The sequence below is a fragment of the Pristiophorus japonicus genome, chromosome 2 (assembly GCF_044704955.1).
Source record: "Pristiophorus japonicus isolate sPriJap1 chromosome 2, sPriJap1.hap1, whole genome shotgun sequence".
Lineage (NCBI taxonomy): Eukaryota > Metazoa > Chordata > Chondrichthyes > Pristiophoridae > Pristiophorus > Pristiophorus japonicus.
The window spans coordinates 20,193,184-20,215,684 of record NC_091978.1 but is presented as its reverse complement, the minus strand read 5'-3'; the positions used below and the strand labels follow the sequence as shown (position 1 = coordinate 20,215,684).

Below are 22,501 nucleotides of genomic sequence, written 5' to 3'. Positions count from 1 at the left end.
TATCTTGTCTATCCCTTTCATGATTTTAAATGTTTCTATAAGATCACCCCTCATCCTTCTGAACTCCAATGAGTAAAGACCCAGTCTACTCAATCTATCATCATAAGGTAACCCCCTCATCTCCGGAATCAGCCTAGTGAATCGTCTCTGTACCCCCTCCAAAGCCAGTATATCCTTCCTTAATTAAGGTGACCAAAACTGCATGCAGCACTCCAGGTGCGGCCTCACCAATACCCTATACAGTTGCAGCAGGACCTCCCTGCTTTTGTACTCCATCCCTCTCGCAATGAAGGCCAACATTCCATTCGCCTTCCTGATTACCTGCTGCACCTGCAAACTAACTTTTTGGGATTCATGCACAAGGACCCCCAGGTCCCTCTGCATCTCAGCAAGTTGTAATTTCTCCCCATTCAAATAATATTCCCTTTTACTGTTTTTTTTCCCAAGGTGGATGTCCTCACACTTTCCGACATTGTATTCCATCTGCCAAACCTTCGCCCATTCGCTTAACCTATCCAAATCTCTTTGCAGCCTCTCTGTGTCCTCTACACAACCCGCTTTCCCACTAATCTTAGTGTCATCTGCAAATTTTGTTACACTACGCTCTGTCCCTTCTTCCAGGTCATCTATGTATATTGTAAACAGTTGTGGTCCCAGCACCGATCCCTGTGGCACACCACTAACCACCGATTTCCAACCCAAAAAGGACCCATTTATCCCGACTCTCTGCTTTCTGTTCGCCAGCCAATTCTCTATCCATGCTAATACATTTCCTCTGACTCCGCGTACCTCTATCTTCTGCAGTAACCTTTTGTGTGGCACCTTATCGAATGCCTTTTGGAAATCTAAATACACCACATCCATCGGTACACCTCTATCCACCATGCTCGTTATATCCTCAAAGAATTCCAGTAAATTAGTTAAACATGATTTCCCCTTCATGAATCCATGCTGCATCTGCTTGATTGCACTATTCCTATCTAGATGTCCTGCTATTTCTTCCTTAATGATAGTTTCAAGCATTATCCCCACTACAGATGTTAAACTAACCGGCCTATAGTTACCTGCCTTTTGTGTGCCCCCTTTTTTAAACAGAGGCGTTATATTAGCTGCTTTCCAATCCGCTGGTACCTCCCCAGAGTCCAGAGAATTTTGGTAGATTATAAAGAATGCATCTGCTATAACTTCCACCATCTCTTTTAATACCCTGGGATGCATTTCATCAGGACCAGGGGGCTTTTCTACCTTGAGTCCCATTAGCCTGTCCAGCACTACCCCCCGAGTGATAGTGATTGTCTCAAGGTCCTCCCTTCCCACATTCCCACATCTGGGTCTCATCGCCGAGAGCTTGCAGAAACCAAGCGCAGGCAGCGGAAGGATTGTGCGGCAAACCAGACACACCCATCCTTTCCTTCAACGACTGTCTGTCGCACCTGTGACAGAGACTGTAATTTCCGCACTGGAATGTTCAGTCACCCAAGGACTCATTTTTAGAGTGGAAGCACGTCTTCCTCGATTTTGAGGGACTGCCTATGATGATGGCTATGCAAGGAAACAAGAGTTCAAAGGCTTTTGCGGTATAAGAGATGGAACTGTTTTTTGTTGGACACTTACACTACACACTAGGAAGGTGTGTGTCTCACAAGCAGCAAGTTGGCTTGTGAAGTGTTTGTGTCTCAGTAGCATTCATACTGGGAATACTGTGTTTTAGGTTTTCTGTGAAATGTGTCTGCTTCCCGGAAATATTGAGGTTTCACTTTCACAGTAATATGTTTACATACAGCCCCAGGTCTATAAATGCTAAATCTCCAGTATGCATAGAGGCAGCTGCATCCGCAACAAGTGCAGGTCACTGTGAATCCGCAATCGTTGTTGTTTCAGAACAGGTAAGTACAGGGCATTTTGCTATCAGTGGGGAAATGAGAGTTTGTAGTTACGGTCTCCTTCTAATAACTGTCAATTAAATCCAGATTAAAATGGATTGTAAACAATTAAAGAAACAAATACTGATTAGAACTACAACGAATATGTATGCTATCCTATTGTGATTGCTACTTTTCGGTGAGTTTGCGCAAAAGGGATACCAGGAACAACATAAATTCACGAATTGCAGTGCAGTTATACTAATCCGAGTAACTATTTGGGCAGAGATTGCTGTCGAAGTAACAGTCAGACGAACAGTGAGCGCTCAGTTACTTGTGTGCAAATTGGGCAGCAATTTCCTGCGACCACACATACGCAGTTAAACATGGAAATCCGGAAGTGGCTGGCCGAGATGTCCAGCTCCTTCAAAAGCTGTGGCAAAGCGGCATCTCGCCATCTGACTCATTAATCATAAGTATTGAATGGCGTGAAGTTCCTGTACTTACCGCACAGATATGGACTAAACTCGCCACAAAAATGTTAGGGCGTGTCTATTGCAGTCTAAGTACCCTATTAACAGCGTGATATTCACTGTTCTGACACTTGATATTTATGGGATGAGATGGGATGATTTCGGAGCCGTGGGCGGGAATTCCGGGAGTAGGTATTTCCCACACGTCCTGCAGTTTTTAACTACAGGAAGCCTTTAAAACATTTCCCCAGATTTCCCGCCCGACAGCCAGGCTGATTCATTGTTGCCTGATTATGTTTATATGAAGTGCTGTTGGTATATTTTTCCATGCTAAATGCACTGTATAAATGCAACTTGTTGATTTTGATTCATTCCTCAGATTCGAAGAATTCGTTTGAAGTCATTATTCAATATCAATTGTGTGCAAAGAGGGGCTGTTTTCTTTCTTATCATAGAAACGGATTCAACAATCGGTAATGTTAAACATTTTATTTGAATTGACAAAAAAGCAAGATTGCCTGCCATGTCGGGTCTTTTTCATTCTTCAAATAGGAAGCATCCTCCACCCCTGGCTTGAGATGAGCCGGCTGATCAACTATTCTGGGGAACCCATCAGTTGGGCAATGCTGCCCAGTGATGTTTTTAACATGTGAATGTCAGATGACAACGCAGCCCTGATCCACATGGTTGCCCTCACATTTGCCCATATAAGAACATAAGAAATTGGACCAGGAGCAGGCAATTTGGCCCCTCGAGCCTGCTCCACCATTTAATAAGATCATGGCTGATCTGATCTTGGACTCAGCTCCACTTCCCTGCCGGCTCCCCATAACCCTTCACTCCCTTATCTTGCAAAAATCTCTCTCTATCCACGTTAAATATATTCAATAACCCAGCCTCCACAAGTCTCTGGGGCAGAGATCCATAGATTTACGTTCCTCTGAAAGAAGAAATTCCTCCTCATCTCAATTCAGATCCCTTATTCTGAAACTATGCACCCTAGTTCGAGATTCCCCACGAGAAGAAACATCCTCTCTGCATCAACTTTGTCAAGCCCCCTCAGTATCTTGTATGTTTCAATAAGATCACCTCTCATTCTTCTAAACTCCAATGAGTATAGGCCAAACCTGCTCAACCTTTCTTCATAAGTCAACCCCTTCATCTCCGGAATCAACCTAGTGAACCGTCTCTGAACTGCCTCCAATGGAAGTATATCCCTCCTTAACTAAGGAGACCAAAACTGTACGCAGAACTCCAGGTGTGGCCTCACCAATACCCTGTACAGTTATAGCAGGACTTCTCTGCTTTTGTACTCCATCCCCCTTGCAATAAAGGACAGCATTACATTTGCCATCCTAATTACTTGCTGTACCTGCATGCTAACTTTTTGTGTTTCATGCACAAAGACTCCAGGTCCCTCTACTGCAGCATTTTGTAACCTCTCTCCGTTTAAATAATAATTTGCTTTTTCAGTTTTCCTGCCAAAGTGAATAACCTCACACTTTCCCACATTATACTCCATCTGCCAAATGTTTGCCCACTCACTTAGCCTGTTTATATCCCTTTGCAGATTGTTTGTGTCCTCCTCACAACTTACTTTCCCACCTAGCTTTATATCATGAGCAAACTTGGCTACATTACACTCGGTCCCTTCATCCAAGTCATTAATATAGATTGTAAATAGTTGAGGCCCCAGCACTGATCCCTGCGGCACCCCACTAGTTACTGTTTGCCAATCGGAAAATGACCCATTTATCCTGACTCTCTGTTTTCTGTTAGTTAGCCAATCCTCTATCCATGCTAATAGATTACCCCCAACCCCGTGAGCTCTTATCTTGTGCAGTAACCTTTTATGTGGCACCTTATCGAATGCCTTCTGGAAATCCAAATACACCATACCCACTGGTTCCCCCTTTTCCACCCTGCACGTTACATCCTCAAGGAAATCCAGAAAATTTGTCAAATTTGTTTTCCCTTTTATAAAACCATGCTGACTCTGCTTGTCTGTTTTATGCTTTTCCAAATTGTGATGTATGTAGCACTCAAATCACTGACTCCACACAATCTGGTGTTGTAGTAACTGCTGTGACCTTAGTCCTTTATTGTGTAACTCCAGAGTGCCTCTCAGGTGTGGTGGGCAGCCTTTTATACCCTGTCTTGCAGGTACTTTTCTGCCTCCTGCCACAACGCCCCCTGTGGCGCACCATTGTAACTATACATTTAATGTACATGGACAATACATAACACAAATATCCTGCTACTGCTTCCTTAATAATGGACTCCAGCATTTTACCAACAACTGATGTTAGGCTAACTGGTCTATAGTTTCCTGATTTCTGTCTCCCTCCTTTTTAAAATAAGGGCGTTACATTTGCGGTTTTCCAATCCACTGGGATCTCTCCAGACTCCGAGTCAGTTTGGTAGATTACAACCAATGCATCCACTATTTCTGCAGCCACTTCTTTTAACTCCCTCGAATGCAAGCCATCGGGTCCAGGGGACTTATCCACCTTTTAGTCTCATTATTTTACTGAGTACTTTTTCTTTAGTGATATAAAGTCCTGTACATACATGAGTGGCAGTGCATTTTCAACTATATGAACGAATACTTTGCCCCTTTCCTTTATGAAAACAGATGCAATGTAGATACTGCTATCGAGGAGGAGTGTGATATTCTAGATGAAATAAATATAGTGCGAGAGGAAGTATTAAGGGGTTTAACAGCTTTGAAAGTAGATAAGTCCCTAGGCCCGGATGAAATGCATCCCAGGCTGTTGAGCGAAGTAAAAGAAGAAATTGGCCTTGACCATTATTTTCCAGTCCTCTTTGGATCTGGGCATAGTGCCAGAGGATTGGAGGACTGCTAATGTAGTACCCTTGTTTAAGAAGGGGGAACGGGATAGGCCGAGTAATTACAGGCTTGTCAGCCTAACCTCAGTGGTGGGAAAATTATTGGAAAAAATACGGAAAGACAGGGTTAAATCTGAATTTGGAAAGGCAAGGATTAATTCGGGACAGTCAGCACGGATTTGTAAAGGGAAAATCGTGTCTGATTAACCTGATTGAATTTTTTGAGGAGGTAACCAAGAGGGTCGATGAGGGTAGTGCGTACGATGTAGTATATATGGACTTTAGCAAAGCTTTTGATAAGGTCCCACATGGTAGACTGGTCATGAAGGTTAAAGCCCATGGGATACAGGGCAAAGTTGTCAAGTTGGAACCAAAATTGGTTTGGAGGTAGGAAGCAAAGGGCAATGATTGATGGATGTTTTTGTGACTGGAAGGATGTTTCCAGTGGGGTTCCGCAGGGCTCAGTACTGGGACCCTTGCTTTTTGTGGCTTATATCAACGATTTAGATTTGAATATAGGGACTATGATTAAGAAGTTTGTGCGGTTGATAATGAAGAGGAAAGTCATGGGCTGCAGGGGGCTGCAGGAGGTTATCAATCTACTGGTCAGGTGGGCAGAGCAGTGGCAAATGGAATTTAATTCAAAGAAGTGTGAGGTGATGCACTTTGGGAGGGCTAATAAGGAAAGGGTGTTCACATTAAGCGATAGGCCACTTAATAGTGTGGATGAACAAAAGGACCTTGGAGTGCTTGTCCACAGAACTCTTTTGGGAGGAAACTAAAACATTAAATCGTGGCCCCTTGATCTGGGGGACGCACCAAACATTGACAAGGCCCTTCTTTGTGTTTTTTTGTGTTTTTTTGGGGGGTTTGTTTGGGCACTAAAATCATATTTTTTTCTCCAAGTGCCCCCTATAAAAGGGGAGGGGGACACTAAAAACACCGGCAATTAAAACAAATTAAACTTTAAAACATAAAATCAAATTAAAATTTGGTTGCCGGGCGTGATGATGCACTCCAGTCCCTCCGGTGCCCACCTCTCGCGGAAGGCCGCGAGCGTACCGGTGGACACCGCGTGCTCCCTCTCCAAGGACACCCTGGCACGGATGTACGCGCAGAAGAGAGGCAGGCAGTCGGGCTGAACGACCCCCTCGACCGCCCGCTGCCTGGACCGGCTGATGGCACCCTTGGCCGTGCCCAGGAGCAGTCCTACGAGGAGGCCCTCGGACCTACCCGCTCCCCTCCGCACAGGGTGCCCAAAGATCAGGAGTGTGGGCCTGAAGTGCAGCCAGAATTTCAGGAGCAGCCCCTTTAAATAATAAAACAGGGGCTGCAACCTCGTGCATTCGGTAAAAACATGGAACACGGACTCTTCCAGACCGCAGAAATTGCATGCGGCATGGGAGCCCGTGAACCGGCTTAAAAATCTATTGCACAGCACTGCTCCGTGCACCACCCTCCAGGCCAAGTCCCCGATAAATAGTGGGAGGACTCCCGCCTAGAGTGCCCTCCATCGGGGACCCCCGCCTCCTCCGGACGGCAAGATGGTATGCCATGGCGTGTCCGGACGGCAGGCGAGGATGGCAAAGTTGAGAGTGTGCAGGAGCAGCCCGTACAGGAAACCCCCTCCTCGCGGAACTGAAAGGCACGGAGGGGATTTCCCCGAGGCGGCTCAAGTTGTGAGGCGCTGGCTCCCGAGGGAGGTTCCGGGGTTTGGCGCCGATGAAGAATTCCGTCCGGACGGGGGTCAGTTCGGACGGGATCTCCCCACGTGCTTGAGCCTCCTCGATGCACCTAATGGTGTCAGGGCCCAGAGCTGTTTTTAGCGACTCGATGGCATCGGCCTCGCGGCGGACGTTGGCGGAATTTAGGCGCCGCGCCAGCGTGTCTGGCGCCATCCAGCCCGCTCCTCCGCCATCGAGCAGGTCCCTGACCCTGGTCACCTCACCAGCCACAGCCCTCTCGTCCGACCGCCACCTAAAACCTCGGTCGTGGAGCTACGGATTCCTGAGCAGCGGCTCCTGCAGGACAGCCGCCACTCCAGCCGGTGGAGAGCTGCGCTTGGTGGAGACTTTGTTCCAGACCCTGGTGAGTTCCTTGTAAAAGACAGGCAGCTCCTGGAAGGCGGTCCTGACACCCCCCAAGCTCACAAACAGGAGCTGCGTGTCGTAGTTGAGGCCGTGCTGCTGGCGGAAGAAATACGTCGCCAGAGCACGCCACCTGGGAGGGGGCTCGACGTAAAGGTATCTCTGCAGGGTCTGAAGACAGAAAGTCACGAGCTGGGTGCTGACACACACCAACGACTGACCGCCCTCCCCCAAGCGGGAGACTCAAGACCGCAGCAGAGACCCAGTGCTTCCTGTTGTTCCAGAAGAAGTCCACCAGATTCTTCTGTATCTTGGTGACAAACGCAGGGGGAGGGGTCAAAGTGACCAGCCGGTACCACAACATGGCCGCCACCAGCTGGTTTATGACTAGCGCTCGACCCCTGTAGGACAGCACTCAGAGCAGTCCTGTCCAGCGCCCTAGGCGAGCGGCGACCTTGGCCTCCAGCTCTTGCCAGTTCGCCGGCCAGGCTTCCTCGTCGGGGCTAAGGTCAACTCCCAGATAGAGGAGATGGGTCGTGCTCCAGGCAAAAGGCCTGAGCTCCTCCGGCAGGGAGTCCACCCGCCACTGACCCACCAGGAGTCCGGAACATTTCTCCCAGTTGATCCTGGCAGAGGATGCGGCCGAGTAAATCTCCTGGCACTCACGCATCCTCCGCAGGTCAGCGGGATCCTCTACCGCGAGGAGCACGTCATCGGCGTAAGCCGAGAGGACGACCTCGACGCCCGGCCCTTGCAGAGCCAGTTCCGTCAACCTCGTCCGCAGGAGGCGCAGGAAAGGCTCCACGCAGATGGCATATAACTGGCCGGACATGGGGCATCCCTGGCGCACCCCTCTCCCAAAGCGAAGGGGCGCCGTCAAGGACCCGTTAACCTTTATCAGACACTCTGCGGCGGCGTACAAAAGTCGGATCCGGGCGACGAAATGCGTCCCGAACCCGAAAGCGCGCAGAGTTCCGAACAGATAGTCGTGATCCACCCTGTCGAACGCCTTCTCTTGGTCGAGAGATAGGAAGGCGACCGACTGACCAGCCTCCTGGGAATGATGAATGAGGTCCAGGACCAGACGGATGTTATTGTGGATTGTCCGGCTTGGGACCGTGTAGGACTGGTCGGGGTGGATCATGTGGTCCAGCACGGCGCCAAGGCGAGCAGACATCGCCCCGGTGAAGATTTTGTAGTCCATGCTGAGGAGGGAGACCGGGCGGCAGTTCTTAAGGAGGCGGAGATCGCCCTTCTTAGGCAGCAGGACGATGACTGCCCTGCGCCAAGAGAGGGGCATCTCCCCGGTCGCCAGACTTTCCCCCAGGACCCGCGCGTAATATCCCCCCAGTATGTCCCAGAACGCCCTGTGGAACTCCACGGTCAGCCCATCCAGCCCCGGGGCTTTTCCCCTCGAGAGCCGGTCGAGGGCGCCGGTCAGCCCCGCCAGGCTTAGCGGAGCTGCCAGATTTTCGGCGCCCTCTGGGCCGACCTTCGGCAGGTCCTCCCACAAAACTCTACGCGCTTCCTCGCTGGACTGCTCCGGAGAGAACAGAGCCCCGTAATATTCACGGGCCCTGTTGTTGACGCCCTCCGGATCCGAGACGAGAGAGCCATCGTCGGCCAGCAGCGTCAAGAGCTGCTTACGGACACTCTGTCTTTTTTCTAGCGAGTAGAAGAAGGGGGAGCCGCGGTCCAGATCCCGCAGGAACCGGATCCGCGACCTCACGAACGCGCCTCGGGACCCGACGAGCTGCAGGTCCTTCAGCGCGGCCTTCTTCACTTGGTACACCATCCGCAGGGCCGGGTCCTCGACGACTTGACCGAGACGGGACTCCAGGTCGAGCACCTCTTTTTCTAGGCGCCCAACCCTGGCCGCCAGCCTCTTGGTCGACCCCCTCGCGTACTCTTGACAGAAGACGCGGATGTGAGCCTTGCCCACGTCCCACCATAGCCTCAAGGAGGGGAAGCCCCCCTGCTTCCTTCTCCAGTCGGCCCAGAAATGACGGAACTAGTCCTGGAACCGCACGTCCTCCAGCAGCTGGTTGTTAAAATGCCAGTACGCGGACCCCGTCCTCGCGCGGAGCGAAGCGAGCTCCGCCCACACCAGTTGTTGGTCTGAACACGGCACCGGCCGCATGGAGGCCGCCGGGACGCAGGAAACGTACGCCCGAGACACGGAAAGGCGGTCGACTCTGGACCATCCTACTCCAGGCCTCACCCAAGTAAAGGCGCTGGAGTCGGGATGGAGATTTCGCCAGACGTCCACCAAGTCGAAGGACCCGACCAGGTCCCTCAACTTCTCCATTACCGTCATGCTCTGCGGGGCACCGGAGCGGTCCCTCACCTCGAGGGTGCAGTTAAAATCCCCCCCGAGGACAATGCAGTCACCGACATCGACAGAGCCAAGAAGAGCGGACACCTCTTCGAAGAAGCGCGTTTGCTGTGGGCCGGGCTGAGGGGCGTACACGTTCACGAGATGGAGCGGCATGCCCCGCAGGCGAACCGTGATGTGCAGCAAGCGGCCTGGCACGGGCTCCTCGACCCCCAAGATCTCCGGCTGAAAATGCGGGGCCAGCAAGATGGCCACCCCACAAGAAGTGGCGGTGAGGTGGCTCATGCGGACCTCTCCTTGCCATTCCAGGAGCCACGTGGCTTCGTCTCCCGGAACGGTGTGGGTTTCTTGCAGGAAGCACACCGCATATTTCCCCTCCCGCAGGAGCGAAAAATTGTTAAATCTACGGTGTGCCTCTCTGCCGCCGTTGATGTTGAGGCTGGCTATGGTTATCTTCATGACAAAAGCATAGTGCAACCTCTACCTAACCTATTGTGGTGGGCGAGTGGAGTCGTTTATTGACCTCCACTCCTTCAGCAGCCCAGCGAGGAACCTTTTGAGCCGGCGCAGCTCAAGGCCTTGAGCCTTTGATAAGGGCCCGCCCGCGGCCATGGCTTTAGCGGCGGCGCGGACGGACGCGACGAGCAGCTCCGGCTCGGATCATCTTTCCCGGGCCAGATGAGTTCGGTTGAGGCTACCCTGGCTCTGGACCAAAAAGTCCCGGAGTTACTTTGCAGGAATGAGGGGGGACCCAGCGGCGGGTACGAGGAGATCCACCACCTCACTGGCGATGGACTCGAGATCTTCTCCCTCGTCCCCCACCGAGTCCCCGTCCCCCTCCGGGAGGTCGCCGCCAGCAGCCGGCCCGTCGACCGCACGAGGTACGGCAAACGGCCCGGCCGCTCCATCCGGCCCTGGCTCTGCCCCGATCCCACCCCCCGGAATCGTCGGCAGAGGAGTCCCCACTGGACTGGGCTCTTTTAAAAGCGGTGCTGGGTCAGGAAGTGACAGCGGAAGGGGTTCCTCCTCCGCCCCAGGAGCCGGGGAACGCGGAGAAACCTGGTCAAAGAAATGTTCCAGGTCCTCCCCAAGTACCCCAGCTCCAAAGTAGGGGGCGAGGGTTGTTGTTCTTCCCCCTCCCCGCCGCCACCCCCCGGCCCAGCGTGTACAGAATCATTAAAATTGTTAACATATTTTGTTTCTTCAGGCCGAGCGACTCCCGGGGGAAGTTGGGTATTGGCTGGGCGGGCTCAGGTTCGGCCTTTTCGGCTCCGCCCTCCTCAGTCCCCGGGAACGCTTGACGCGGCGGCAACGCATTCCTCCGCTAGCCCCACGCCCCCAACGACAGGCAGATCTTCCACGCCATCCCCGGGAGGCAGAGGCTGGGCAGCCTCGACTGTCTCACCCTCCCCGGGGACAGACTCCTGTCGCCTACAGCGCAGTTTGGGGGTGCTGGTGGGGGACGCGGGACACGCGCCGGGCACCGACTCCTCCGCGGAGGGATGTTGTTCCCCCTCCGCCTCATTGGAGCGGCGCCTCCTTTTGTTCCTGGGCGGGGGGCGCGGAGGCAGGGAGACCTCCATGTCTGCCGAGGCCTCCCGCTCCACTCCCCCCTTTTTCTTATCTTGCCCGTGCCCGAGCCCCTCTGCGATATTGGTCAAGGGCTCGGGCACGGGCTCAGGGCACCCCGCGCTCGCCGGTGACAGGGTTGGGCTGAGCGCGGGGATCAAATTGTCTGGCAAACTGAGGGGACCCGCCTCGAGATGTTTCGCCTTCCTCCGTGCCTTCCTTCCGATCGGACGCTCTCCCTCCCCCCCGCCGGAGGCCGTGAAAACAAAGGCCCCCGACGATGCCCGTGTACCCACAGCTCCCGGCACGCGGACACTACTAGGGGGAGGGGTGGCGGCGGCGCCAGCCTTGGCCGCCCTCGGTGCTTTGGCGGCCGTGGAGGCGGAGCAGCTCTGAGAAACATGCCCCACCTCCCTACAGGCATGGCACCGCACGCCGTCCGACGTCCAGAAGACGCGGTAGGCAGTCCCCTCGTGCACCACATTAAATGATCCCTCCATCGTCTCCTCCCGCGCCAGCCGGACAATGAGCTGGCGGCGGAAGGAGAACACGTGGCGCAGGCTGCTCTCCCTGAGGCCGAGCGGTATGGGGTTGATCCCCGACCTTACCACCCCCAGTTGGTGTAGGTGAGGGAGGAGGAGCCCAGCGGGAACAAAGGGCGGGATGTTAGAAAGGATGACCCTCTGCGCGGTGGCCTCGAGAGGGTCCACCGGCAGGAATGACCCGCCCACCGTGAGCCCCTTTTCAAGGGCCAGGGACATCGCCCGCTCCGACCCCAGGAAGAATACAGCCTTCCCAGACATCTTGGAGGCTGCAACAATGGCCGAGGGGCCGACTACCCCAGCCATCGCCCGCACGCACTCCTCGATGGTCATTGTGGGGTGAGTGTAGCTCTTGACCCCGTGTTTTTTTGTTATTAGTCTGAAAGGTGGCAGGGCAGCAGGAGGCGCAGGAGGCGCCGTGGATGTGGACGCCGCCTGCGCATATGTCCTAGCTGGCCCTGCCACCAGCGTGGATGGGGTCGCCATCACGGGGTCCCTTTAAGGGCTACACACACCCCAAAGTCACAGGCCTTAATGGTCTTAAATGGCCTTGTTGGTGTTTGAACAGAGGGAGCTCTAAAAGAGGCACACCTCTCCCCTAATTGACAATTGGGGAGGGGCCTTGCTCCCTCTGCTCAGTTGTCTTAATTGGTTTTTCAATTAGGAGGAAAGGGGCTCTCAGAGAGAGAGGGGAGAGACAGAGAGAGAGAGAGAGAGACACAGAGAAAGTGGGGGTGGGAAATAGGGAAGCTGCGAGGGCAGGTCTCCCCTCACAGCGATGGGTGGGTGTTTTTCTTGGGGTGCACTCCCCAGATGATGGAAAAACAAACACAGTCTTTGTAGATGGTCTTCGGGTGGGGGGAGAAAATGTCTTCACCTGGGACAGCTGGAGCCACCCAGGCACACACTCCCAACGATGTTAAATAGGTGATTAATAGTTCTTCAGCCAGGTAGCTCCAGCTATCCCAGGCTAGGCAATGGGGGAGGGGTGCTTCAGTGGTGTGTGGGGCCTAGCTGTAAGCAAGACCCCCACACACACTTCCACACACACACACCCCCCGCGATGTTCCGGCCCTCTAACAAGTCTTCTTTCCTCCCCCCACCGATACAACAAAGTCTTTAGGAGAATGCACCAAAACACACCCACCTTTGGTTGATGAAGTTTCTCCCTCCTTCCACACTGGATAGTTGTTCTTTTTTCCCCCTCTCTCCAACTCTCTGCAGCAGTATTAAAGGTTGTTGAATTTGCAGCTCTCCTCCTCTCCCTCTGGATGAATTGGAATTGTAGAAAGCCCCTTCCTCGTCTTCCTGGGCTGTTTCACAGGGCTCACTCCAGGCTTTCCAGGCAGGAGCAGCAGCAGGAAGTTCCTTCTCTCAGCAACAGAGCTCCAAGTGAATAGGCCACGCCTCCAAAGCTCCACCATTGGTCCACAGAACTCTTTTTGTGAGAAAATTAAAACATTAAATCATAAAATCGTGTCCCCCCCGATCCGGAGGGGGCACCAAACATTTCCAAGGCCGTTTTTTTTTTGGTTTTTTTAAAAAGTTTTTTTTTGGGCACTAAAATCTTATTTTTTTTGTCTCCAAGTGCCCCCTATAAAAGGGGAGGGGGACACTAAAAACACTAGCAATTAAAACAAATTAAACTTTAAAACATAAAATCAAATTAAAATTTGGTTGCCGGGCGTGAAGATGCATTCCAGTCCCTCCGGTGCCCACCTCTCGCGGAAGGCCGCGAGCGTACCGGTGGACACCGCATGCTCCATCTCCAAGGACACCCTGGCGCGGATGTACGCGCGGAAGAGAGGCAGGCAGTCAGGTTGAACGACCGCCCGCTGCCTGATCCGGCTGATGGCACCCTTGGCCGTGCCCAGGAGCAGTCCTACGAGGAGGCCCTCGGACCTACCCGCTCCCCTCCGCACAGGATGCCCAAAGATCAGGAGTGTGGGACTGAAGTGCATCCAGAATTTCAGGAGCAGCCCCTTTAAATAATAAAACAGGGGCTGCAACCTCGCGCCTTCCATAAAAACATGGAACACGGACTCTTCCAGACCGCAGAAATTGCAGGCGGCCTGGGAGCCCGTGAACCGGCTTAAAAATTTATTGCACAGCACTGCTCCGTGCACCACCCTCCAGGCCAAGTCCCCGATAAATAGTGGGAGGACTCCCGCGTAGAGTGCCCTCCATCGGGGACCCCCGCCTCCTCCGGACGGCAAGATGGTACTCCATGGCGTGTCTGGATGGCAGGCGAGGATGGCAAAGTTGAGAGTGTGCAAGAACAGCCCGTACAGGAAACCCCTCCGCGCGGAACTGAAAGGCACGGAGGGGATTTCCCCGAGGCGGCTCAAGTTGTGAGGCGCCGGCTTCCGAGGGAGGTTCCGGGGTTTGGCGCCGATGAGGAATTCCGTCCGGATGGGGGTCAGTTCGGACGGGATCTCCCCACGTGCTTGAGCCTCCTCAATGCACCTAATGGAGTCAGGGCCCAGAGCTGTTTTTAGCGACTCGATGGCATCGGCCTCGCGGCGAACATTGGCGGAATTTATGCGCCGCGCCAGCGTGTCTGGCGCCATCCAGCCCGCTCCTCCGCCATCGAGCAGGTCCCTGACCCTGGTCACCTCACCAGCCACAGCCCTCTCGTCCGACCGCCACCTAAAACCTCGGTCGTGGAGGTACGGATTCCCGAGCAGCGGCTCCTGCAGGACAGCCGCCACTCCAGCCGGTGGAGAGCTGCGCTATGTGGAGACTTTGTTCCAGACCCTGGTGAGTTCCTTGTAAAAGACAGGCAGCTCCCGGAGGGCGGTCCTGGCACCCCCCAAGCTCACAAACAGGAGCTGCGTGTCGTAGTTGAGGCCGTGCTGCTGGCGGAAGAAATACGTCGCCAGAGCACGCCACCTAGGAGGGGGCTCGACGTAAAGGTATCTCTGCAGGGTCTGAAGACGGAAAGTCGCAAGCTGGGTGCTGACGCACACCAACGACTGACCGCCCTCCCCAAGCGGGAGACTCAAGACCGCGGCAGAGACCCAGTGCTTCCTGTTGTTCCAGAAGAAGTCCACCAGATTCTTCTGTATCTTGGTGACAAACGCAGGGGGAGGGGTCAAAGTGACCAGCCGGTACCACAACATGGCGGCCACCAGCTGGTTTATGACTAGCGCTCGACCCCTGTAGGACAGCACTCGGAGAAGTCCTGTCCAGTGCCCTAGGCGAGCGGCGACCTTGGCCTCCAGCTCTTGCCAGTTCGCCGGCCAGGCTTCCTCATCGGGGCTAAGGTAGACTCCCAAATAGAGGAGATGGGTCATGCTCCAGGCAAAAGGCCTGAGCTCCTCCGGCAGGGAGTCCACCCGCCACTGATCCACCAGGAGTACGGAACATTTCTCTCAGTTGATCCTTGCAGAGGATGCGGCCGAGTAAATCTCCTGGAACTCACGCATCCTCCGCAGGTCAGCGGGATCCTCTACCGCGAGGAGCACGTCATCGGCATAAGCCGAGAGGACGACCTCCACGCCCGGCCCTTGCAGAGCCAGTCCCGTCAACCTCGTCCGCAGGAGGCGCAGGAAAGGCTCCACGCAGATGGCGTATAACTGGCCGGACATGGGGCATCCCTGGCGCACCCCTCTCCCAAAGCGAAGGGGCGCCATCAAGGACCCGTTAACCTTTATCAGACACTCCGCGGCGGCGTACAAAAGTCGGATCCGGGCGACGAAATGCGTCCCGAACCCGAAAGCGCGCAGAGTTCCGAACAGATAGTCATGATCCACCCTGTCGAACGCCTTCTCCTGGTTGAGAGATAGGAAGGCGACCGACAGACCAGCCTCCTGGGAATGATGGATGAGGTCCCGCACCAGATGGATGTTATCGTGGATTGTCCGGCCTGGGACCGTGTAGGACTGGTCGGGGTGGATCATGTGGTCCACACGGCGCCAAGGCGAGCAGACATCGCCCTGGCAAAGATTTTGTAATCCGTGCTGAGGAGGGAGACCGGGCACCAGTTCTTAAGGAGGCGGAGATCGCCCTTCTTAGGCAGCAGGACGATGACTGCCCAGCGCCAAGAGAGGGGCATCTCCCCGGTTGCCAGACTTTCCCGCAGGATGCGCGCGTAGTCGCCCCCCAGGACGTCCCAGAACGCCCTGTGGAACTCCACGGTCAGCCCGACAAGCCCCGGGGCTTTTCCCCTCGAGAGCCGGGCGAGGGCGCCGGTCAGCTCCGCCAGGCTTAGCGGAGCTTCCAGATTATCGGCGCCCTCCGGGCTGACCTTCGGCAGGTCCTCCCACAAAACTCTACGCGCTTCCTCGCTGGACGGCTCCGGAGAGAACAGAGCCCCGTAATATTCACGGGCCCTGTTGTTGACGCCCTCCAGATCCGAGACGAGAGAGCCGTCGTCGGCCAGCAGCGTCAAGAGCTGCTTACGGACACTCTGTCTTTTTTCCAGCGAGTAGAAGAAGGGGGAGCCGCGGTCCAGATCCCGCAGGAACCGGATCCGCGACCTCATGAACGCGCCTCGGGACCCGACGAGCTGCAGGTCCTTCAGTGCGCCTTCTTCGCTTCGTACACCATCCGCAGGGCCGGGTCCTGGACGACTTGACCGAGACGGGATTCCAGTTCGAGCACTTCTTTTTCTAGGCGCCCGACCCTGGCCGCCCGCCTCTTGGTCGACCCCCTCGCGTACTCTTGACAGAAGACGCGGACGTGAGCCTTGCCCACGTCCCACCATAGCCTCAAGGAGGGGAAGCCCCCCTGCTTCCTTCTCCAGTCGGCCCAGAAACGACAGAACGAGTCCTGGAACCGCTCGCCCTCCAGCAGCCGGTTGTTAAAGTGCCAGTACCCGGACCCCGTCCTCGCGCGGAGCGAAGCGAGCTCCGCCCACACCAGGTGGTGGTCCGAACACGGCACCGGCCGCATGGAGGCCGCCGGGACGCAGGAAACGTACGTCCGAGACACTTAAATGCGGTCGACTCTGGACCATCCTACTCCAGGCCTCACCCAAGTAAAGGCACTGGAGTCGGGATGGAGATTTCGCCAGACGTCCACCAAGTCGAAGGACCCGACCAGGTCCCTCAACTTCTCCATTGCCGTCATGCTCTGCAGGGCACCGGAGCGGTCCCTCGCCTCGAGGGTGCAGTTAAAATCCCCCCCGAGGACAATGCAGTCGCCGACGTCGACGGAGCCAAGAAGAGCGGACACCTCTTCGAAGAAGCGCGTTTGCTGCGGGCCGGGCTGAGGGGCGTACACGTTCACGAGATGGAGCGGCACGTCCCCCAGGTGAACCGTGACGTGCAGCAAGTGGCCTGGCATGGGCTCCTCGACCCCCAAGATCTCCGGCTGAAAATGCGGGGCCAGCAAGATGGCCACCCCACAAGAAGTGGTAGTGAGGTGGCTCATGCGGACCTCTCCTTGCCATTCCAGGAGCCACGTGGCTTCGTCTCCCGGAACGGTGTGGGTTTCTTGCAGGAAGCACACCGCATATTTCCCCTTCCGCAGGAGCGAAAAATTGTTAAATCTACGGCGTGCCCCTCTGCCGCCGTTGATGTTGAGGCTGGCTATGGTTATCTTCATGACAAAAGCATAGTGCAACCTCTACCTAACCTATTGTGCTGGGCGAGTGGAGTCGTTTGTTGACCTCCACTCCTTCAGCAGCCCAGCGAGGAACCCTTTGAGCCGGCGCAGCTCAAGGCCTTGCGCCTTTGATAAGGGCCAGCCCGCGGCCATGGTTTTAGCGGCGGCGCGGACAGACGCGACGAGCAGCCCCGGCTCGGACCATCTTTCCAGGGCCAGGTGGGCTCGGTTGCGGCGACCCTGGCTCTGGACCAAAAAGTCCCGGAGATCCTCTACGGAAATGAGGGGGGACTCAGCGGCGGGCACGAGGAGATCCACCGCCTCACTGGCGATGGACTCGAGATCTTCACCTGTGTCCTCCACCGAGTCCCCATCCACCTCCAGGAGGTCGCCGCTAGCAGCCGGCCCGTCGACCGCACGAGGTACGGCAAACGGCCCGGCCGCTCCATCTGACCCTTGCTCTGCCCTGATCCCACCCCCAGGATCGTCGGCAGAGGAGTCCCCACTGGGTTCATTTAAAAGCGGTGCTGGGTCAGGAAGCGACAGCGGAAGGGGATCCTCCTTCGCCCCAGGAACTGCGGAACACGGAGAGACCTGTCCAAAGTAATGTGCCAGGTCCTCCAAGTACCCCAGCTCCAAAGTAGGGGGCGAGGGTTGTTGTTCTTCCCCCTCCCCGCCGCTACCCCCCAGCCCAGCGTATAGATGTTCTGTAAAATTATCATTTTCAGTTTCTGCCGAGTCGAGCAAATCCCGGGGGAAGTTGGATATTGGCTGGGCGAGCTCAGGTTCGGCCTTTTCGGCCCCGCCCGCCTCAGTCCCCAGGACGCTCGACCCGGCGGCTACGCATTCCTCCGCTGGCTCCCCGCCCCCCACGACAGGCAGATCTTCCACGCCATCCCCGGGAGGCAGAGGCTGGGCAGCCTCGACTGTCTCACCCTCCCCGGGGACAGACTCCTCTCGCCTACAGCGCAGCTTGGGGGCGCTGGTGGGGGACGCAGGACACGCGGCGGGCACCGACTCCTCCGCGGAGGGATGTTGTTCCCCCTCCGCCTCATTGGAGCGGCGCCTCCTTTTGTTCCTGGGGGGGCGCGGAGGCAGGGAGACCTCCATGTCTGCCGAGGCCTCCTGCTCCACTCCCCCTTTTTTCTTATCATGCCCGCGCCCGAGCCCCTCTGCGGTATTGGTCAAGGCTCGGGCACGGGCTCAGGGCACCCCGCGCTCGCCGGTGACAGGGTTGGGCTGAGCGCAGTGATCAGACTGTCTGGCGCACCGAGGGGACCCGCCTCAAGATGTTTCGCCTTCCTCCGCGCCTTCTTTCCGATCGGACGTTCTCCCTTCCCCGCGCCGGAGGCCGTGAAAACAAAGGCCCCCGACGATGCCCGCGCACCTACGGCTCCCGGCACGCGGACGCTACTAGGGGGAGGGGTGGCGGCGGCGCCAGCCTTGGCTGCCTTCGGTGGTTTGGCGGCCTTGGAGGCGGGACAGTTCTTGCGAACGTGCCCCACCTCACTGCAGGCATGGCACCGCACGCCGTCCGACGTCCAAAAGACGCGGTAGTCAGTCCCCTCGTGCACCACATTAAACGATCCCTCCGTCGTCTCCTCCCGCGCCAGCCGGACAAAGAGCTAGCGGTGGAAGGAGAACACATGGCGCAGGCTGGTCTCCCTGAGGCCGAGCGGTATGGGGTTGATCCCCGACCTTACCTCCCCCAGTTGGTATAGGTGAGGGAGGAGGAGCTCAGCGGGAACAAAGGCTGGGACATTTGAAATGATGACTCTCTGCGCGGTGGCCTCGAGAGGGTCCACCGGCAGGAACGTCCCGCCCACCGTGAGCCACTTTTCAAGGGCCTGGGACACCGCCCGCTCCGACCCCAGGAAGAATACAGCCTTCCCAGACATCTTGGAGGCTGCGACAATGGCCGAGGGGCCGACTACCCCAGCCATCGCCCGCACGCACTCCTCAATGCTCATTGTGGGGTGCGTGTAGCTCTTGACCCCGTGTTTTTTTGTTATCAGTCTGAATGGTGGCAGGGCAGCAGGTGGCGCAGGAGGCGCCGTGGATGTGGACGCCGCCTGCGCATATGTCCTAGCTGGCCCTGCCACCAGCGTGGATGGGGTCGCCATCACGGGGTCCCTTTAAAGGCTACACCCACCCCAAAGTCACAGGCCTCAATGGTCTTAAATGGCCTCATTGGTGTTTGAACAGAGGGAGCTCTAAAAGAGGCACACCTCTCCCCTAATTGACAATTGGGGAGGGGCCTTGCTCCCTCTGCTCAGTTGTCTTAATTGGTTTTTCAATTAGGAGGAAAGAGGCTCTCAGAGAGAGAGGGGAGAGACAGAGAGAGAGAGAGAGAGAGAGAGAGAGAGAGACACAGAGAAAGTGGGGGTGGGAAAGAGGGAAGCTGCGAGGGCAGGTCTCCCCTCACAGCGATGGATGGGTGCTTTTCTTGGGGTGCACTCCCAGATGATGGAAAAACAAACACAGTCTTTGTAGATGGTCTTCGGGTGGGGGGGAGAAAATGTCTTCACCTGGGACAGCTGGAGCCACCCAGGCACACACTCCCAAAGATGTTAAATAGGTGATTAATAGTTCTTCAGCCAGGTAGCTCCAGCTATCCCAGGCTAGGCAATGGGGGAGGGGTGCTTCAGTGGTGTGTGGGGCCTAGCTGTAAGCAAGACCCCCACACACACTTCCGCACACACACACCCCCCGCGATGTTCCGGCCCTCTAACAAGTCTTCTTTCCTCCCCCCACCGATACAACAAAGTCTTGAGGGGAATGCACCAAAACACACCCACCTTTGGTTGATGAAGTTTCTCCCTCCTTCCACACTGGATAGTTGTTCTTTTTTCCCCCTCTCTCCAACTCTCTGCAGCAGTATTAAAGGTTGTTGAATTTTCAGCTCTCCTCCTCTCCCTCTGGATGAATTGGAATTGTAGAAAGCCCCTTCCTCGTCTTCCTGGGCTGTTTCACAGGGCTCACTCCAGGCTTTCCAGGCAGGAGCAGCAGCAGGAAGTTCCTTCTCTCAGCAACAGAGCTCCAAGTGAATAGGCCACGCCTCCAAAGCTCCACCATTGGTCCACAGAACTCTTTTTGTGAGAAAATTAAAACATTAAATCATAAAATCGTGTCCCCCCCGATCTGGAGGGTGCACCAAACATTTCCAAGGCCCTTTTTTTTTGGTTTTTTTTAAAGTTTTTTTTTGGGCACTAAAATCTTATTTTTTTGTCTCCAAGTGCCCCCTATAAAAGGGGAGGGGGACACTAAAAACACTAGCAATTAAAACAAATTAAACTTTAAAACATAAAATCAAATTAAAATTTGGTTGCCGGGCGTGAAGATGCATTCCAGTCCCTCCGGTGCCCACCTCTCGCGGAAGGCCGCGAGCGTACCGGTGGACACCGCGTGCTCCATCTCCAAGGACACCCTGGCGCGGATGTACGCGCGGAAGAGAGGCAGGCAGTCAGGTTGAACGACCACCTCGACTGCCCGCTGCCTGAACCGGCTGATGGCACCCTTGGCCGTGCCCAGGAGCAGTCCTACGAGGAGGCCCTCGGACCTACCCGCTCCCCTTCGCACAGGGTGTCCAAAGATCAGGGGTGTGGGACTGAAGTGCATCCAGAATTTCAGGAGCAGCCCCTTTAAATAATAAAACAGGGGCTGCAACCTCGCGCCTTCCATAAAAACATGGAACACGGACTCTTCCAGACCGCAGAAATTGCAGGCGGCCTGGGAGCCCGTGAACCGGCTTAAAAATTTATTGCACAGCACTGCTCCGTGCACCACCCTCCAGGCCAAGTCCCCGATAAATAGTGGGAGGACTCCCGCGTAGAGTGCCCTCCATCGGGGACCCCCGCCTCCTCCGGACGGCAAGATGGTACTCCATGGCGTGTCTGGACGGCAGGCGAGGATGGCAAAGTTGAGAGTGTGCAAGAACAGCCCGTACAGGAAACCCCTCCGCGCGGAACTGAAAGGCACGGAGGGGATTTCCTCGAGGCGGTCAAGTTGTGAGGCGCCAGCTCCCGAGGGAGGTTCCGGGGTTTGGCGCCGATGAGGAATTCCGTCCGGATGGGGGTCAGTTCGGACGGGATCTCCCCACGTGCTTGAGCCTCCTCGATACACCGAATGGAGTCAGGGCCCAGAGCTGTTTTGAGCGACTCGATGGCATCGGCCTCACGGCGGACGTTGGCGGAATTTATGCGCCGCGCCAGCGTGTCTGGCGCCATCCAGCCCGCTCCTCCGCCATCGAGCAGGTCCCTGACCCTGGTCACCTCACCAGCCACAGCCCTGTCGTCCGACCGCCACCTAAAATCTCGGTCGTGGAGGTACGGATTCCCGAGCAGCGGCTCCTGCAGGACAGCCGCCACTCCAGCCGGCGGAGAGCTGCGCTTGGTGGAGACTTTGTTCCAGACCCTGGTGAGTTCCTTGTAAAAGACAGGCAGCTCCTGGAAGGCGGTCCTGACGCCCCCCAAGCTCACAAACAAGAGCTGCGTGTCGTACTTGAGGCCGTGCTGCTGGCGGAAGAAATACCTCGCCAGAGCGCACGCCACCTAGGAGGGGGCTCGACGTAAAGGTATCTCTGCAGGGTCTGAAGACGGAAAGTCGCGAGCTGGGTGCTGACGCATACCAACGACTGACCGCCCTCCTCAAGCGGGAGACTCAGGACCGCGGCAGAGACCCAGTGCTTCCTGTTGTTCCAGAAGAAGTCCACCAGCTTCTTCTGTATCTTGACGACAAACGCAGGGGGAGGGGTCAAAGTGACCAGCCGGTACCACAACATGGCGGCCACCAGCTGGTTTATGACTAGCGCTCGACCCCTGTAGGACAGCACTCGGAGCAGTCCTGTCCAGCGCCCTAGGCGAGCGGCGACCTTGGCCTCCAGCTCTTGCCAGTTCGCCGGCCAGGCTTCCTCATCGGGGCTAAGGTCGACTCCCAGATAGAGGAGATGGGTCATGCTCCAGGCAAAAGGCCTGAGCTCCTCCGGCAGGGAGTCCACCCGCCACTGATCCACCAGGAGTCCGGAACATTTCTCTCAGTTGATCCTGGCAGAGGATGCGGCCGAGTAAATCTCCTGGCACTCACGCATCCTCCGCAGGTCAGCGGGATCCTCTACCGCGAGGAGCACGTCATCGGCGTAAGCCGAGAGGACGACCTCCACGCCCAGCCCTTGCAGAGCCAGTCCCGTCAACCTCGTCCGCAGGAGGCGCAGGAAAGGCTCCACGCAGATGGCATA

General features: G+C 55.9%; 1 protein-coding gene across 1 annotated transcript in view; it reads left to right on the top strand.

Annotated features, from left to right (window-relative positions):
* The first annotated feature begins 1,828 nt into the window (after window positions 1–1,828).
* LOC139229640 (apolipoprotein L3-like) overlaps window positions 1,829–22,501 on the top strand; it is a 40,706-nt gene continuing 20,033 nt past the window's right edge. The window contains exons 1-2 of the mRNA XM_070861161.1: window positions 1,829–1,886; window positions 2,715–2,808. The gene's annotated coding sequence lies outside the window, so the exon portion shown is untranslated. The remainder of the gene's footprint in view (window positions 1,887–2,714; window positions 2,809–22,501) is intronic.